The following is a 6,451-nucleotide window of genomic DNA, read 5'->3' as shown; positions in this document are numbered from 1 at the left end:
GGGGCTGTTACAGCACACCTGCCAGCCTGCCAGCCAGTGCCAAAGGGAAGAGACTGAACCTCCAAGGCTTCTCCCCACTCCCTGCTCAAGCAGTGGGGGCATGACCAGGCCCCTGCCCAGAGGTAGTACACTGGAAGGTAGGGGTTTCAATCCCCTCCCCAGCCCACATAGGACCCCAGCCTGGATGTGGGGGAAGGAAGCACCTGCCAGGCTTCTTCCCCCGCCACCCCGACTCAAGGGGGCGGGGGAGTGCATCTCCTGCCAGGCCGAGGAGGAGGTGGGTAAGAAAAAGGTGGTGCCATGGAATTCATAAAAGCTTGAACAAGAATAGTCCTCACTCTGAAGTGAGCATGTAATTGAACACCGCAATTTGCAACCTCAAGCACTCAACAAACAACCACCAAAAATCTTGCCTAAGCTAAATACAGCCCAGTAAAACACAGTGAGAAGTGAGAGCGCACACAGCTTAGTCCAACTTAAAATGGAATAAAGCAAAAGAGAAGAGAAAGCCTTGCATAAATCTTACGTAATACTGAGGGCGGAGTAGCTCCTTACAGTCAGGTACAGGCAGTCCTCAAATTAGAACGTTTCAAGTTACAACGTTTTGCACTTACAACGTTTCTAAATTGACACCCTGTTTCAACTTTCTGACGTCAGTTTCGACTTTACAACGCTTGATCTGATGTGACACCATGACAGCAAACAAGTCACTGTGTCATCCATCTCCCTGGAGAACATCTGTCCAAACTTCTTTGGACACTTACTTTAAGAAAGCAGACAAGACTCCAGAAAAACCTGCAGACAAGACTCCTGAGAAGAATCCAGCCAAGAACCTTCAGAAACATCCAACCAAGAGCCCTTCAAGAAGTCCAGCAAAGTCACCTCAAAGAAGCCCTTCCAAATCAATATGATTCTGTTTACAATATATATACATTAATGTAGCTATATTACTTATCTATAATTGATTGAGTACAAAATTCTGGGTTATTTTTGGTGAAAACAGGGTATTGGGTCTTGGTTCAGGAAGCAAACTCCCATTTTTAACATTGGTTCCTATGGGAAAATGGGTTCCAAGTCGCAATGTTTCAACTTAAGATGCCGTTTTCAGGAACCAATTGTGTTGCAAGTCCAAGGACTGCCTGTATTCAGGAAGTCCTTCTTGGGGAATCAGCAGGTGGCCTTAGGTGTTAGAGTGGAGATCCCACAGGCCTCATCTCTACTTGGGTTTTTACAGGCATGCTTGTACCCCCTTATCCCGCTTTGGGTTCCTTGACGTTAGTATGCTTGCCACCTGTACCATCTTTGGCAAGACTCATGCATTCAGAGTCTGTTGTCTCTGCTCAGCTATTCCAGTCTCCCACTGTTTATAATGTAAATATAGTTCTTTGCTTTCTTTGGTCACACCAGTTCAAGCAGTCTGGGACCCTCTCCTGTTCCCTTAGCTCCGTTTCCAGCACATACATGCAACAACTGTGCCAGATCTTAGTCTGCCTGCAAGCAAAAACTTCGACCTGGTTGGACTAACTGAAACTGGTGGGACCCTACTCACGACTGAGCAGCAGGCACTGAGGGTTACAGGTTGCATAGATGGGATAGAGTGGGGAAAAATTGGGGTGGGGTGGGGAGGGGAGGGTGTTGCTCTCCATGTTAAGGAACAATGTACATCCTCTATAATCAAGATGGGATCAGAGGAGAGCCAAACCAAGGTACTGTGGGTCAGAAAGGGACCCACAGTGGGACAAAGGGATCAGGGGAAAAGGGACTTGGCAGTGGGGGTCTTAACTATAGACCGCCACACCAGAAGGATGAGTTATACCACTGGAATTCCCTAGACAGCTCTCAGAGGCCATGCGGTCAAGGGATATGGTTATCGTGGGTGACTTAAACCACCCTGACATCTGCTGGGAGGAGCAGTCAGCCAAATCTAACTGCTCACGTAGGGTCTTAACCTGCATACAGGACCTCCATTTAACACAGAAGGTATACAGTCCCACTAAGGGAAATGCCTTGCTGAACTTGGTGTTAGCTACTAGGGATGACCTGGTAGGGAATCTGCAGGTACATGGTAACTTAGGGGATATCGACCATCGATTGACTCAATTCACTATCCGGCAAAGGGTAGGTAAACTAACCAGCAGGGCTGAAGTATTAGATTTCAGAAAGGCTAACTCCAGTGTGGTCAGGAGATTCGTGAGGCATTAAAGCTCAAGAGCACTGATAAAATGGGGGTCCAGGAAGGGTGGTCATTCCTCAAGGGAACGATCCTACGGACGCAGAAGGAGACAATCCCATTGCGCATAAAAGGGGGCAAAGGGGCCAAGAAGCCCTCTTGGCTGAACAGGGAAGTCCAGGAAAGCCCAAGGGCAAAGAAAGAGATACACAGGCTGTGAAAACAGGGGGTAGCTACCAAGGAGGAGTATACCTCCCTGGCTCTCACTTGCAGGGAATCAGGAAGGCCAAAGCAGGATTAGAACTTAGGCTGGTGACAAAAATTGACGACATCAAAAAATCCTTCTTCAGCTATACAGGGAGCAAAAGGAAGACATGGGGTAGCACAGGACCCCTACAGGACATACTAGGGCAACTGGTGACAAAGAGCAGGGACAAAGCTGAGCTCTTCAATGAGTTCTTTGCATCTGTATTTCGAGACACAGATCAAGACAAATCTCCCAATTGGATCACAGATAGACACAGGAGGGACACAAGCCCACCAGCTGTTAGTGCAGACTTAGTGAAGGGGCACTTGGAGAGGCTGGATGTGGTCAAATCAGCAGGCCCAGATGAACTTCACACAAGGGTGCTGAAGGAATTGGCCAGTGTCATAGCAAAGCCACTGGCACAGCTGTTTGAGCGCTCTGAGAGTACCCAAGGCTGGGAGACTGATTTAACTTGAACCAGGAAGGGGTCTGGGACAGAAGTTTCATTAACCAGTTTGCCCTAAATCAGTTAAGTCTGATACTACCAGGTTAGTCTTAAATCAATTTCAGTCATTTTGAAACTGGTTTACGTGCACTGAACTTCTGGTCTGTTACAGGTTTTAACCAGTTTCTGATCACTTAAAATAGTTGGTGTGTAACTTGTCTCCAGCCCCAATGACCATCTTAAAAGATATCCCAATGACTAGGGTATTTATCAGTTGGCACTCACACTAAATTGGAGGTGCACTTCTACCCCTCATAAAGATGACTGCAAACCAGATGGATCTCTAGTATAGTTTCACATCTATTCCCTGCCTCCCAAGTACCTTTTGGTCCCTGACCAGTAACTCAGTACAAAGGGTAGGAAAGAAACTATACCAAAAAGAAAGCCTTAGCTTCAACCCCATTCAGTTCCTTGGCCAATGAAGCCAGTCACACACACAACATAAAGAGGCTGGAGTCACAGGTATGAAAAAAAACCAAACCCAGGTATCCATAGTAGTTATTTAATTTGAAAAGTGATAAGGTAAAAGAAAGGTCCCCAAAAAGGGAATTAAATCAGATTAGAAACAGATTTGAAGTGGTACAACTTCTCTTGAGTAGACAAGCAGCAAGGTGACAAAAATGAGAAGTAGCAGACTGAGTGCACCATGAAGGAAATATGAAATGAAAACTGGGACATGCAATCACACCCCATCTTTCTGACTAGTAATTTATTGAAACTTTTACCAAGAGAAGCAAACGCCACAGAAATCTTGCAACAAAGGCTGACTGCATGTGTGTATCCTGAAGCATTTAAACTGACATTTTAAGTCTCCATTCCTTGTTGTTTGCTAATAAAACAAAGGCCCTAGTTACTCTCTTTCCATGCACGAAAATCCAGTGATACCTCTTTCTGAAACTACAGAATGATACTGCAACCTGGAAAGGATGTTAACTCAACATTTTGGATTTCTACACAGAACCTGTCAGTTTTGAGTTACACTGCTTGCCATCATAGGCAACTAATCTGATTCCAGACAGTTAAAAAAAATGAACTAGTGACTAGAGTCATCTTGGCTTTGAAAAAGAAACCAAGTATCTTCTACAAGCTCTTGAGCAAATGTTTTAAACACCGAATAAATCAATACTGACTATAATAGAATAAGTCACCCAGCAATACATTAAGTCTATTGTATGTCCATGAATACCTTACTGTTTTACCCTTGCTGTACCAAAGTACTAATTTTCTACTATTTACTTTAAAACCTTTTTTGTTGGTTTTTGTTTTTTTTACTCAAGGCACCCCTTGAAAAATGCCTGCTCTTAACTTTCCCTCATTTCTTGAGCACAAAAAACTACTAGAACTAGTCTTCTGTTGCAAAGAGTTCAGAAAGAACAACACAGATCAGAACACTTTTAACACTATCAATTCCTACTTGAAATCTCTGGGTTTATCTTGTGAATTATGTGTAGGTGTTTGCACACCTAACAGTGCTGATATTGTTCAGTACCTTAAAAGGATCTCACAGTACCCTGATTGAGAATCACAGCTTTATTCTTCAGTTCAATTTTTAAAGTAGTTTGGTTCACAAAACACCACTGAAAACAAAGCTGCCTTTTGGGTTTGTCATAACAGATGTTTCACTTATTTCAAATACAAAAATGCATTTAGCACCACCACTCTCCGCAGAGGCTCAAGCAATCTCTTTGTGGTACTCTTGACCTTCCTCACCTTGCTAACTCTTGAACACATGCAACCATGGTCTTATTTAAAATCCTAAATTCCCTGAGCTTTGCTCTCATAACTCTAATCACTCTTGGTGCTTTGTTCAGAACATCTCCTCCCCACTTCAACTTTCAGCAAAGTTTCCATTCTCAGCTGCTGCCTCCTCTTCTCCCACCATTAAAACCTTAACATACTCATATTTCCTTAGGGATACTCTGCCACCAACCTGGCCATGGTTTAGGGTGTGAACAGAGGAACGGATTACACTCATGAAAAGGGGTTGGGGGGCAGCAGTATCCACTGAAACTGCTTAATCTGTTCTCTAAGTCCTACAGTAAAGCTATACCATTTTAGCTTCATCACTTGTTTCATTCCGAGGACGGTAGCAGGCAAGCAAAGTTAGTTTCAACAATTCATCTGATACACTCTCTTAGTCACCAAGGATAACATTACTATCCTCCATCATTCAAGCAGGTTATAAGAGCACACTACCTTTGGCTCAGTTCATTTTCTGGACCTGCCAATCTAGGAAGTTTCTAATTCTTGCTTCTTCTCCCTGAACAACTAAGATCCTTTCATCTATTTCCGCACACTATACAACAACAGCAACAACAACAACACTGTTATTCCTGGCTACCATTCTCTAGGTCACAGGGACCAATGCATTTCAGTGCTGAACTCTGAAATATCAAAAAAGGGAAAAAATAAACAAAGATTACTTGAACTGTATTCTCCTCAAAAATCAAAGCTTAAAAATAATTTATTTCTTTGAGTACCTTTCCTTGCTTAAAGTACTTCCGTGAAGTCAGAAACACTTTACGTGACTATTAACACAACCTTTGTATTTAATGCAATATTGCTTCAAGCCTTCTCACCAGTTCTCCATACCTCCATTAACATTGTCTAATAACTATCCTAAAGACTGTAGCATGGCAAGTTTCCCTGCTAAAAACCTGTTTATTCAACTTGCATTTAGTCTGCCCCTACAAGATCCTTCCATGCTTGAACAATTGTTATTTTAGAAAAGCAAATTGCCAACAAGTAAGTTGGCTTTAAAAAATCGCACCTGTTGCTTACTTGCATTACAAAACCATGCAGCTGGAAGAAAGCAGCAGCACCACTTCTTGGCTGAAGCGCAACATATTATTTTCAAAACAGGGTCTGGACTCCTGCAACTTTCATACCCCTGGCTGCCCCTGTACCTCATACTTCCCTTCCTCGCTCCACAAGGACAGAGCAGTGAAGGAGACAGGAGAAACCAGCCCGCTGTAAATGAGTCCACTGGTTTAGAGTCACTTCTCTACTCCAGTGATTTGCAGCCAGGATCCTGGAACAGGCAGGGGCACTAGGAGATCCTTTAAAGGGTGTCAACTAGCTGCGAGGAGATAAGCAGGTAAGCATAAACTCAGTCCCTTGCCTGCTGCCCCCCCCATCCAACCACGGAATAAGTAAGTGAGCTTCTGAAAGGGGGGTGGGGGGCACACAATTCCCCACAGCTAGAGTCATAAAGTAAGAGAGAAGCAAGGCTGGAAGGGACCAAATCCCCAGAGGTGACCTAGTCCAACCCCTTGAGGCAGGATCATCCCTCTCCAAACCATCCCACACCAACACCATCTCAACCCTATACAAGACCACCCTCGTCCCTGCCCCAACCACAGGCCTAACACCCTGACCTGCCACACCTCCAGCAACGGACCCGAGGCCTCCAGAGCAACTGGAGCAAATCAGGTTTTGGCCATTCCCACCCTGCAATCTTTTCCCAGACCGGATTCCCTGACACCAGTCGGGCAGGGGAGTGCGCTCCAGTCTTAAAGAAGGGGGGGGG

General features: G+C 44.6%; 1 protein-coding gene across 3 annotated transcripts in view; it reads right to left on the bottom strand.

The window, feature by feature from the left end:
• The window catches only part of USP53 (ubiquitin specific peptidase 53), a 61,233-nt gene that overhangs the window by 49,215 nt on the left and 5,567 nt on the right, over positions 1-6,451 (bottom strand). For 2 of the 3 annotated variants that reach the window (XM_006019742.3, XM_025199136.1), the window contains exon 1: positions 5,704-5,841. The exons of the other annotated variant lie outside the window; for it this stretch is intronic. The gene's annotated coding sequence lies outside the window, so the exon portion shown is untranslated. Of the gene's footprint in view, positions 1-5,703; positions 5,842-6,451 lie in introns of those variants that run through there. 3 annotated transcript variants of the gene reach the window in all.

Source organism: Alligator sinensis, unplaced genomic scaffold, assembly GCF_000455745.1.
Source record: "Alligator sinensis unplaced genomic scaffold, ASM45574v1 scaffold544_1, whole genome shotgun sequence".
Taxonomy (NCBI): Eukaryota; Metazoa; Chordata; order Crocodylia; family Alligatoridae; genus Alligator; species Alligator sinensis.
Note: the sequence above shows the minus strand (reverse complement) of the source record. Positions and strands in the feature narration are given on the sequence as shown.